A 13,408-nucleotide genomic window follows, 5' to 3' on the forward strand; every position below is an offset into this window, starting at 1 on the left:
ATTTCATAGATTTCACTTGTATGATTCCCAGGATAGCACAATGTCAACCTGTAATCAGAGAGTTCATTAGCTAATCAGAGGTTATTATTGAAGCAAATCAGTATTATGCCTGTATTTGACAAAGAATGATACTTAGCTTTTACATTTTATAGAGGTGATAAAAAATTTAGAGAAGTTTTAGCACATCCTTTTGAAAGGAATTTAGGAAATATCAACTTATTATTCCTAAGAACACTTCCAGTAGAAGTAGAGGAGAAAGCAATTATTGGGTTGTATAGTTTATAGATTCGGCAGAGAAAATGCTATCTGCATATTTCCTTTTCTAAAATAGTTCATTTTATTCAAGTCCATGTAAGCTCTTTGGAAATGATCATTGAGCCACAAAACACACTCGGGGACTGATAGTGGTACAAGTACCAGGTTTGGGGGGCAAGATATGTCAGGTGCAGTTCTGACTGGAATCTTCTCCTGAATAAGTCATTCAACCATTCTGTAAAGTTGAGGAAGTCTTTTGAAAAAATTTTCTCAACCTGAATATTATTGATACGTTGGGCCAGAAAATGCTTACATGGGGTGGGGCTAATCTATGCATTACAGAATACTTAGCATCTTTGGTCTAGATATTAAAAACAATTGGGGCTGGGAGTTTGGCCTAGTGGTAGATTGCTTGACTAGCATGCACAAAGGCCTGAGTTCAATTCCTCAGTACCACATACATAGAAAAAATCCAGAAGTGGTGCTGAGGCTAAAGTGGTAGAACTCTGGCCTTGAGAAAGTTCAAGGATAGTGCTGAGTTCAAGCCCAGGACTGGCAAAAAAAAATTCCCCCAGTGGGGTGGTATAACCTACTTATCACGTACAACCAGGTCTCCAGGTCTCTAGCTATCAACCAATGTCCCTTAGAAAAAAGGAAGAGGGATTTACCCTGGTTAAAAAAAAAAAAAAAAAAAGGAACGCCTTCAAGGGCCTCAAAACTCTGCTAAATATAGTGGGATCAACCCAGATTCCCCTCAGTGCATAAATGGGTCCAGAAAATGTGGTGTATATACACAATGGAATTCTACTCATCCACCAGAAGGAATGACATTGTACCATTTGTAAGAAAATGGAAAGACTTGGGAAAAATTACATTAAATGAAGTAAGCCAGACCCAAAGAAACATAGGTTATATGGTTTCCCTCATTTGTAGTTAACTAGAAGGTGTCTATAAATTCACAAGTAACACACTGGACTTATAAAAAAAAAAGAAATACACTGGGACATGATAAATGATACAGGTCTCTAGATATTCAAACAGAGAAATACCAAAGGAGGATATTTGTAGGAGATGATCACAAAGGCTTGATAGCCATGTGCATATGATCATATAAAATAAGAGGTTATTTTCCTTTGCTGCTGTTTTTGTTTGCTTTTCCTTTTGTTTTGTTCATTAGTTTGTCTATCTTCAGGAAGGCAACAGTGGCACAGAAATGGAGAGACAAAGGATAAACAAATGCACCAGTGATACTCACTAGACACTATGCTGAAAACGAGCTATACAACTTATGGGTGGGGATGGGAGCAAAACACTGGGAGACAGTGAGGAAAGAGACTCATGCAGATTGATAGTGTTAGCAGTTGTACACGATCATAAATGTACTTAATGCCACTGAACTGTACACTTAAATGAAGCTTCAATGGTGAATTTTACAGTAGGAAATAGAAAAACCAAATGTGAATACAAAGTTAAATAAGACAGATTTTTTTGCTCTGAGAGAATGCAGAATAGACAGCAGCTGCTACAAACACCACTATAAAAGCCTGAGAGAGAATAATAAATTGTTTTAGGGGCAAATAAGAGGGCTAAATTATTCTCTGGAATATCTCTCTGAAAGGAATAAATATCTAGAGATTGCAAGATCAAGATATTCTTATATGAAAACTACATAATCACTTCCAAAATGGCAGACTGCATCAAGAGGAATCTGTTCTTGAAAAGTCTATACTCACAACATATAATGAGAGAGAGGAGAGGGAGGGAGGGAGAGGGAGAAGGAGGGAGGGAGGGAAGGGAGAGAGAGAGAGAGAGAGAGAGAGAGAGAGAGAGAGAGAGAGAGAGAGAGAGGAACTAACATTGCATTTAAGAACTTAAGAAGTTCAGGCAAGGTAACAGTAAATGAAAAATGGAACACAGGAATAAATTCAAGGTCCAGGTGCCTCCAGATCAGCAAATAGGATCCAGAAGAGCAGACACCATGTCTGTCATGTTCACAACTGCACAGAACAGGCACTTAGAAAATGATTCTTGAATGAACTGATTCTGCAAATTCGATCTTTTCACCTAAAGATTCTATTAACTAGTTGTCTCCACGCACTGTCACAAGAGACAAGTGATCCATTTGGCTAAGTGGTCTTAGTGGTAGAACTACTTAATCTTAATGATAAATGAAAGTTAACCAAGAAGCATAGTACAGTACATTTCAGACAGGAAATGTCAGAAAGCTGGGGAAAAAGATCCCTGAGCCAAGGTATTGTGGGCATGTTGGGAACAGTAAAAACATTGGAAAACCAATTAAGGGCCACATCATGAGATGCATGACCTTTGATCTTCACCTGTTCTAAGTGTCCAGCCACCATGTCAGTTCATAACAGAATGTATTATCTGTATGCAGATTTTCTCTCATATAAAAATAATTAAGTGCTTGTTCTTCCTTGTACTCTGAATGCATCCAATTTTCATTTTAAACAAACTCACTAGACTCTGAGAAATCTATTTTTTAGTCTGTGCTGGATGTTGAAATGCCAGAAGAGAATGTGAGAAGAGAGGCAAACCATACAGCATTTCTCACTGTTAAAAACTATTTCTTGAAATTCTTCTGAGGACTAGCTACAATAAATACTTAACCCTTTCTGAAGTGCTTGATAAGCAGCTAATGTGTTATGGAATATTGTTAAAATACTTTCCTTTTAAAACAAAATTATACTTGCCTCTTTACCTGGCACAAAGAAGCATAGGAGAGCCAGACAGTGGTGTGTCATGTCTACAAACCTAGCTACTAGGGAGGCTAATATCTGAGAATCTCCGTTCAAAGCCAGTTCAGGCAAGAAAGTCCCTGAGACTCTTATCTCCAATTAACTGCCAGAAAATGAGAAATGGCACTGTGGTTCAAAGTGGTAGGGCACTTGTCTAGAGCAAAAGAGCTCAGGGACAGAGACCAGGTCCTGAATTCAAGACCTACGGCCAATTAAAAAAAAAGAGTAGAAGAGTAGTAGATAATCAATGAAGCCCAAGAATCAAGAAGTCAATATGAAGATACAAGTATCAAATATTCCATTTTAACTAGCAAAGATAAATACTGATATATTGCAAAACTTTTGATAGGACACCAAACGTTTTCTTTGAAGATGGGTTCTACATTTGGAATTTAAACCACCCATCAGGAATAAACTTGATTCAGTTTCAGATTCCTTTGAAAGTAAGCAAGAACTTTAAAAATCTCTGAAAAAGCCTCTTGTATGTGGAAGACTTTTATGGCCAAGTCATTTAACCACATTAAATTGAAAAACTTCCTACATTCGCAATCTTCCAAAAAGTTCCCATTATTAATACTTATATTTTTGTCACCTATGCTTAGAGAAACATAGAGTCAATTTTTTCATAGTTATATCTAATGAATTCTAAAATACTTAACTATAGTTTACAGTTAATAACACTGCTCATAATCATGTCAGTGTGTCTCGGGATTAATAGAATTGATTCTGTAGAAAATTTGCACTAGTAATATTGGTCTGAGGAGAAAATCTTGAATGTTCTCTAGAAATTCACTGCCATATAGTTTAAGGATAATAACCAATGATAACCTGATATATAAAGTGTTCCTGTTGAGCATAATTTAATCCCATTTTGCAGAAAATAAAGGGACTATGAAGATTCATCCTGTATCTCACACTGATGTTGGCATGGTCACTCAGAGACTAGTGAATCAGCTTGGGTATATTTTTCACACAGCAATGAGGTATTCGGGGAGTATTCAGGCAAGGACTGAGACTAAATGCCTCCTTTCCTGATGGCATCACAGGTGGTGGCAAGCTATCTGTCATGTACTTGAATCCACACTGGCAGCTCAGCCCCCAAGTCTTGTACTGTGTCTAAATGCCATGTAAGCATGACTAAAGGAATCTAAGGGGAAAAAATACTTCTCTGCTGCCTATTGATAGCGGCACCTCTGAGCTTAGCATGGCCATGACTGAGAGAGATGCCAATCACATCAGAAGCACAGGCTCTCCTTGAAGCCATTTCTACACCTCACTGCTTCCAGGCAAAGCAGATGGAGAGCCAAGAGGTAAACATGCAAATAAAAGATTTCCTTGGTCAGACACACAAAAATACCCAGTAGCTGACAAGTTTGGCAAAGCTAGAGTCTGAAAGAATCGAGTAGGGAATCTGCAAAGGGCACAAAAGCATCAGGAAAGCAACCCAGGGGGCAACAGTCAACTCTGTGGGGACCCCAGCCAACAGTGTCTAACTTCCCCAGAACAATAGATAATAGAAGCACATGACATGTTGAACGAAGACATTTCTGAAAAATGTGAGGAAATCTGGAGAATCAGAATTTCTTTCACTCTGGAAAGAAGAATGCTAGAAATCTAGATTGTGTCTATAGGTAACTTTCCTTAACCTGAGAGAGAGTTAAAGGAAGAACAATTGACCCACTTGAAATATCTATTTGAGAAAGCCATAGAATAGCCACAATTGCCATCCCACACTGTCCTGAGATTTCTAAATTAACTGTCAGGATTATGTAGTTCATTTCTTCCCAATAATGACACAATTATATACTTTAAACGTATGGTACTTAAGCTGCCCTGTCTTGTGGCTACACACTGTATTGTTGAGAATACTTAGTCTTAGTCTAAAAGTATCTCTGTCAAAGGACAGTCAAGCCTGTTGTCTGCACTCCAAGAAAACCCTTGACTATCCATGTGAACATTTGGTCTCCAAATATTTTGGCAAGCATGCCCTCTGGCTTGATGACTTGAATTTATGTTTCCAAGACTGGTTTTCTGGCTGCCGAGCTCTTTATCTCCTAATCATCCAGAGCTATAGTTCTCTACCTGCCTATACAATCTCTATCTCTTTTAACTTGTCTACTATTACAGTTTGAACTATCCACCAATCAAATTATCAAGTAACTTTTTCTGCCAGCTTGACACTCAATTCTAATTTAACAGCTTGGGTCCCCGAGGCTAGAGAGTAGTACTGTTACATGGACCAATGCTAAACATTGTCTGGCCCTTTTTGTTGAACAAAGCTTCTCGGCTGGTGATTTCCCTGCACTCACTCAGTTTCTTCCATTGGTACAAAAGAACTAGTGGTATCAGTGTTGGGATGAGGAGTAGATAGCACTGTAGTGACAGTACATAGTATGGCTACATGGACAATTCCTAACTAAATACATTCTGGTCTGTTCTGTGATGATGATACCTGGCCCTCACCTTTCTCTTTATTCTTGAATTATGTTCTCTTTTTTATTCTCATTTCACAGCCTTTTACTGCCTTTGACAATTGCAATTCAAGACCATTTTGTGAAGTGATCAGTTCAAGGAAATCTTCAACATACTTAGCCACTTTCCTCCTGAAGTTCTAAGACCTTGTTAAGAAAATAGTCTTTTGTAAATGTCTAAAAATATATAGTAGTCACGATCCCCATTGTTGTAACAGAATGCCTAGCATAAGCCACTGAGAAGGAGTAATGCTTTGTTTTATCTCACAGTTTCCAAAGGTTCAGTCCATGTTTACTTGGTTTTGTTTCTGGGAAACAGAAGTCTATGGTAGAAGAAGTAAGAGAGGCTGCTTACTTCGTGGTAGACAGGAAGGAGACAGACAGACAGATGTGGGGTGGGGGCAAAGTTATCACTGTATCTGATTTTGGTACTGGGTGGATTGTATATACATTTGTTTGAATTAGGGAAGGGAAAGGGAACAACAAAATGGTGAGACAAAGGACAAAAGGTGAATCAATGCAACAACGATATAAGACTATTTTGGAAATGAGCTTTACAACTTGGGGGTTTTGGGGGAGGGAAAGTGGGAAAAAAACTCAGAGGGCATAAAAATGTAGTCACTACGTTATGATGTAATAGTACCTCTGAACATCACCCTTACAATAACATTAAATTTTAAGAAAAACTTCATAGGTACAGGTCCAGTGAATTATTTTCTGTCACTAGGCCACAATCTCCTAACATTTCTAGTACCTCTCCAAATAATACAACCAGCTGGAATGACTGGTGTTGAGCCTGTGGAGGGATTTCATAACAAAGTATTACTCTGAATTCTTCAATATTGCTTTGAGAAGCCTATGTAGAAACAATACTCAATTAGGTTATCCTCTCCATGTTGAGGATAGCAATTGGAACACTTTTCTCTTCTGGTAGCTAAATTTTTATCTAACACCCTAAGCCATTTTATTTATCCATATAATATGGCATTTTACAAGAAGGAAGTTTCAGCTGGTTATAACTTTTCAGAGAGAAAGAAAACTCTATAAACAGGCTGATGAAATGGAACCTCGTCTTTGAATGACCTTTCTCTAGCCCATAAATAAAATAATGTGTACCAATTAAAAGGGACCAGGTATTGGATGGCTCAGTGGGTTTGAGTCACAGAGATATTCATCTCAAGGTAATTAGTCTGGAGTTAGCCCAGTCAGAGAAGAAGCCTGTAAATCCAGCTTTCCTTATGAGCCAAAAGTGTATTTTCAGTAATTAGTGCATATGAGTCTAGGGTCACGAAAAATATGTCCATTCATTTATTCATTAAACAGAAGGCAAATACAAATTACTCAACTATCCTTGATTCTATTTTCTGTTCCACAAATATAGGAGCTTCTGTAAGCAAGGGAGAAAAAAATATTTTTAAAGTAAAAAGCAGACGAATGACAACAACAATGAAAGGAAGCAGCTAAAAGGGAAGAAGAGCATTCCATTTATGCTCAGCTCTACTCTGAGTAAGTCCAAATATCACTGGTGGTAAAACTGAGTTGGGTCAGTACAATCACAATACTGGAAGACAAGGCTTGCCACAGGAGATACACTTAGGTTAGAAAGAAGGGATATGGATTCTGATGTGTCCTACCACTTTTGTCCTGGGATATATGACAAGTTACTTATCTCCAAGGTTATGTTGCTGTAAAACTGTACCTGAAAATTGCCTAATAGGAAAGCCTATCGAATATACAGCAACTACATATTTGTAATCACCAGTACGTGAAACGTGATTTAAATTTGGGGTAGTCAGAATTACTTTTATATTTAATCAAAATGCATTCCTAAGTTTTTGGAAGCTGTGTTACTATCACTAACTTGCAACTTTCAGTACCTTGTTCTGTGTCTATTTATATGCTGTTACCTTTTATGTGTTGTGTTTCTTATTAAAGTGTAGGCTGTTGGCAGATTTTGCTGAGCAAAATAAGCAAACCGTAAATTCTATCACCTCTTCTAGTCTAACAAAATCATCAAAGCAAAGTCTTCTAATTTACAATGATTCACGAATTCATTCTGATAGGCTTTGTGCTTTTTCCCCACCAGGGAACATCAAGGTAACCTTGACTTTTGTGTTATGAATATCATTTTTAAAGAATGATTTAGAATGGTCCTAAAAGAACCTACTACCTTGCTCAGGGACTTAGGGTTCCTCCACGCTTTCTAACAGAGTGACCTCTAGAATATTTATTGTATACATAAAGGGATAGATCAGCCAGATAATTAAACAGTCAGATGACAATATATGCTCAGCAACTTTTGTGGCTTGGAAGGTCCCCCAACAGGTCTCTCTGCTATCAGAAAGCAAAGAATTGAGTGAGAAAAAACTCACTGAGATTGTAAGCCCATAGCAAGAGGAGCACAATCAAACAAAGCTGATAACTGGAAACATGGCCACAGTGGTGAAATTCCAGCTAAATTGCTAAGCATCTATGTCCAGCTACAGAAGTCAATTATCAAATACATTCATTTCAAGACTATAAGAAACCATTCTTTGATAATAAAACCTTATAGGAGTAACAATGAAAATGTTCAAACAACAGCTGTTATTGTTCAAATGACTAAATGCCCCTAATAAAAATATCAGATAATCCAAACTCTATTCATTTAGAGCCCATTTTTCTGGTCCCTTGCATTTCAAATTAACAGAGTTTTACTCTACCTGACTGGTAAATATTTCCAATCACATTCTATTTGCATCTAATCATTTCTTGAGTCACTAGGCTTCAGTAGTCTATAGAACATGGATTATTATGGGCTTCCTTTACAGGTAAAGATATCAACACTCGGGGCCGGGAGTTTGGCCTAGTGGTTAAAGTGCTTGCCTAGCATGCATGAAGACCCGGGTTCGATTCCTCGGTACCACATATATAGAAAAAAGCCGGAAGTGGTGCTGAGGCTCAAGTGGTAGAGCTCTAGCCTTGAGAAAGTCCAAGGACAGTGCTCAGGCCCTGAGCTCAAGCCCAGGACTGGCAAAAAAAAAAAGGTATCAACACTGTCAGGCCTTACTTGCCTTAGTGGGTCATGGTATCACTGTGCCATTGTTACCGTGTTCTAGCACAAAAGACAGGTGATTGCCTTCAAAGGGAAAATTAGAAGCTTGTGCCATGTGGCTATATCAATTCATTGAGTTTTATTTTCTAGGCCCTACATGTTCAGTAGGCATATTCTATAAAAAGTTTACAGTAATAATGAGCTCACATATGAACACACACACATAAATGCACCCACACAATATTAGAAAGTAAATAATGCAAATTCTATCACAGAGTTTTTGAAGGCTGAAGTTTCCTTATTCTTCATTATTTGACATGATATTTCCAACAATTCCCTATATATACCAGCAAAATAAAAACATAAATGAAACTTTAAAATGCTGATCAAAGTTTTAAGGATGTTATAAAGTTTTAAAGAATAGGGCTGGGAGTTTGGCCTAGTGACAAAGTGCTTGCCTAGCATGCAAGAAGACCCAAGGATCGATTCCTCATTACCACATATATAGAAAAAAGCCAGAAGTGGTGCTGAGGCTCAAGTGGTAGAGCTCTGGCCTTGAGAGTCCAAAGACAGTGCTTAGGCCCTGAGCTCAATCCCAGGACTGGCAAAAAAAAAGGAATAAAGAGACAACCACAGGTAGAAATGCTTAATGGAAGCTGAATAATGAAGGCCAAACTAGAATTGGTTCATGAGACAACAATAGATCTTGAAGAATTCAGATATAATCCGCATAACTCAATATTAAGTTCTCACTATCTATTAAAGACTTCATTAAGCACTTTTGAAAATACAAGTATGAATCACGACAGGCTCTTGTTCCCTGTAACCTTGCAATTTACTGAAGGGCATAAAACCCAAATAAAGCATGCTAGAAAAAGCTGCAGTAGAGAAAATATATGCTAGAAAGGAAAGTCAGAGAAGCTGTTTTAGTGGTTGTATTAGTCAGTCAGTCTAGTTTTAGTGGATTAATAGTACCTAAATACTTAATAACAGAAAAGATGAATGCGTAAAAAAGTCACCCTAAATTAAAAGAAAAACAAACCTGTTTCGTGCTAACAATAAGAAAATCCAAAGATGTAGATTGGATTTAAATGCATTTAGCAGGTGAATCATTTTATTATTTATGCATTCAGTGAATATTTATTGAACATTTATTATATCCTAGGAGTGTTTTAGGCGTCATAGATACACTAACACAGAAAGGGCTACGTTCCTAGGGAAAGAGAAATTAATTTCACAGAATCAGAAGTTTTCAAAGAAGATGCACAAGGGTGAAGTAGCCCTAATGCTTAGTACTGAAACTTTTGGGGAATAACTGGAGTACAGACTCAACTTTGAAATAAAAAATTCACACCACATAAAGTTTGAAAGGTGGGTGCATTCTGAGTATGAAGGCTCCAAAATGTCACATTAACAACATTATATGACTCCTGGGGAATGATAAGCAAGAATGTGAAAATAACAAAAGACATTTTATTACTATAAAATCACTTTGGTCCAGAAAACAGCTTTGGCTCATGAACTGCATATTACAGATTCACAGTGTAACACTGCCCTAGTGTCCAATCTAGTTGTCAATGGATTTTTCTCTTTAAGCAGTGTGTAGAGCTCAGTACTGAGATACATATTGTGTGACTTACACACATCAAGAACATTAGGCAGTAATTGATAGTGATGTGGTAGAAATTAAGCCGAAAAACACAGTATCTTCACAAAGTGTGAATAGCATTGCTTTATTAATGGTGGCTGCTATTATTTATTATGTTATGTGTTAAAGACTTTACATAGTTATATCATTCCAAATAGCAATGTACATGTAACATAGTCCCTATGCTATGAGTTGTTCCTAAAACCTTCCTCTTATTCTCTGCTCCATGGCAGCATGAGGTAAAATTTCTCCCATCATGCTCTTCCACCATGCTGTTCTGATTTAGTGATAGAAACTCAGCACCACAACATGGTTCAGTCTCATTCTATCATGGGTCCCCTGAGACAAAGGCCATAATTTCTTCATCTTTTCACTTAGTACCTGGTTCATGATACAGATTTAGCAACTGTTGGCTAAATAATTCAGAAAGAAGAAAATGAAAATAGTGTAGAGTGAAATGGAGAGGAATGATAAAGAAAAGATGTTTGAAATTATAGCAGTGTGACCAAAAGACAGGGGATAAATACCACGTTGGAGTTAATGGGAATGGAGAGAGAGAAGGCAACCATGAAATATGGAGGTAAAATTTTATGAAAATCTATGTCAAGGTTATATGTTAAACATAGAATCAAAGAAAAACGTGAGAAAGATGATATCACTGTTGAGAACTGGGTAATTAGGACAAGAGAACTGAGATGTCTATAGAACCACTACAGAAAGATGGCCAGCTTGGCTGGAGTGTGACCTAGTGGTTAGAGTTCTTGCCTAGCATGCACAAAGCCCTGGGTTTGATTTCTCTGTACCACATACACAGAAAAAGCTGGAGGCTTAAGTGGTAGAGCTCTAGCCTTGAGAAAGCCCAAGGACAGTCCTTAGGCCCTGAGTTTAAAGCCCCAGGACTGGCAAAATAAAAACAAAAAGATAGCCAGCCAAAAGAAGTCTGGGTAAAAATATAAAATGAAGTGCTTTCTTTCATATACATGATTCCAATAGTGTAAAACATTGATGAAATTACACCATAATTTCCTAGAGGATTAGCAATAAAGGATGAAGAAGAGATTTAGACAAAGGGTCTGGAAGCTGGACTTGGAAAACCTTTCAAACAGATAAACACATGGAATATGAAGAAGGCTCTCCCTTCATTACTTACCTTGCAGTGGGTGGTCCCTTCACATGAGAGATCTTATATCATTTCTTATACATAACAGCACTCACAAACTTTTGCTTTTCCACAAAGAAATCCCTTCCTTTCCAAAGCTCATGGTTGTTTTAAAGGGCCAGGATTTACCTGTTCTTGCCTCTCTTTAAGGAAGAATGAGTCTGGAGAGGTGAAGCACCCAGAGTGAGAGTTTAACCAGTTCATTCACAGTGTCTGTGTCAAAGATGTATCTTTCCTATAAAAGGAATGGTCATTTAATTATGCCATGGCCTATAAAAAGGAAGCTATGGGACTTATTCAGCTTTCTTCTCTGTTGTCTCTGTAATTAGGATGGCTCCTGTATTTTCTAAAATTAATCTATTATCCCACTTCATAGTTTTTAACCCACTGATCTTTGTACTCATTTAAAGTCTCCTTAAATTTAGCAGAATCTCATTTTCCTTCACAGGACAGTTGACGTGGCTCTTTTCCTTTTTACTGTGTCATAAATCTTGGCAAGGACGTTCAATGGAAAGGAACAGCCTGTGAAAGGAACCCTGGCTCAGAGACCCTAGGGAGAATGAAACAAGCTGACAGGAGCCTGGCTCATGTCTCCAGGGAGATTTCACTCCGCCATCTAAGGCTTGGTGAGGTTAAGAAAAATACCTCCTAAGCTAATAGAACCCTGTATTCACAGGGCAAATTCTCCTTACGAGGATAAGACAAGTACTGAAAGCTGGAAACTAGAGTGGTCCCTAGGTCTAGACTACTGCCAGAAACCTTTGTACTTAATTGACTAGTGTGGTAAGGCTGGGGCAAGATAACACCAAAAAATCAATTCTAGCAGGTTGAATCACAACAGGAGAAATCTACACAATGTATTTCACTAGGAATCCGGAAGTCCAAAATGTCTGTTGCTATGTGCTGAATGCTTCTGTATATCCAAATTAATATGTTAAAACTAAGCCATGTGCAGGCAGGGGAAACTGAGGCCTTTGGAGGATTTTCTCATGATATCATGACAGTAAGGGTTCCTATGATATGATTTATACCTCCATTGACATTATCCTCATTAGAAGAACAAGAGCTCACACACACGTCCACATCCATAGCAACCTTCCACTACCACCACCTTTCATTCTGTGCCCTTATCAACAAAGGACCAGGTGAAGACACAACAAAGAAATAACGTCTATAGACCAGGATAAAGGCCTTTAGAAGAACCAAGTCTGAGTATGCTGTGATATTGGAACTGCCATCCTCTAGAACTAAAAGAAATAATTGTTTGTTGTTTGAACCACAGAATCTAAACTTACAAAGATGCCTGTTGACTTCTTTTGTAAAACTTAAGGAGATCAAACTCTGGGATCCCTTTTGCTTATAATGTGCCCCAATCAAGCACCTCTAGTTCCCTCCACCCAGCCTATATTGTGGGTAGGTTTAGAGGAAATGAAGGAGGAAGGGATCAGGGAACAGAATAGAGGATCATGAAACTGAAGAAGGGGCAGGGAGAAAGCCAGTAGAGAAGAATGGTGAGACAAAGAATCACCTTCAAGTCTGTCACTGCTTTTCTATCATTAAGAGCTCAGAGGTAATCAACCTATACCATGTGTTAAAGAAGTGTCTCAGAAATCAAATGCCTGATTGGTAGGTAGCATATCTGAACCAAAGACAGCAAAAGATGTAGTCTGAGGGTAATTTTCCTTGTAAAATTAAGAATAAAATAACAAGTGAAGCTATTAAAAATAAGAAGAAAAATCTATTTAAAGTTCACATGAGAAAGCGATTTCTGGATAATACAGATAAATGTACAGTTTTCTCTAAATTTCTATGGAAAACACATTTATTTCAACATCCCATGGTTACTTCATGAACATCTATAATATCAAAGACCCTGTTCTAGACATGTGACCTCATATTTGTGTTTGTAGAATCTGCTTAACACAAATCAAACATTTGATTTTCTGCTCTTCACTAACAATTTCTATTTCCTATGCACTCAAAAATGAAGAGAATAAGTGTGTGGTACCTAATGAATCTGGATAGATACATTTATTGTTTAGCTTTTCTTTTTCTTTGTGAGTCAATATATTTGCAGTATATGGG

This window comes from Megascapheus bottae, chromosome 19 (genome assembly GCF_031878675.1).
Source record: "Megascapheus bottae isolate mThoBot1 chromosome 19, mThoBot2.hap1, whole genome shotgun sequence".
In the NCBI taxonomy this organism is placed as follows: Eukaryota; Metazoa; Chordata; class Mammalia; order Rodentia; family Geomyidae; genus Megascapheus; species Megascapheus bottae.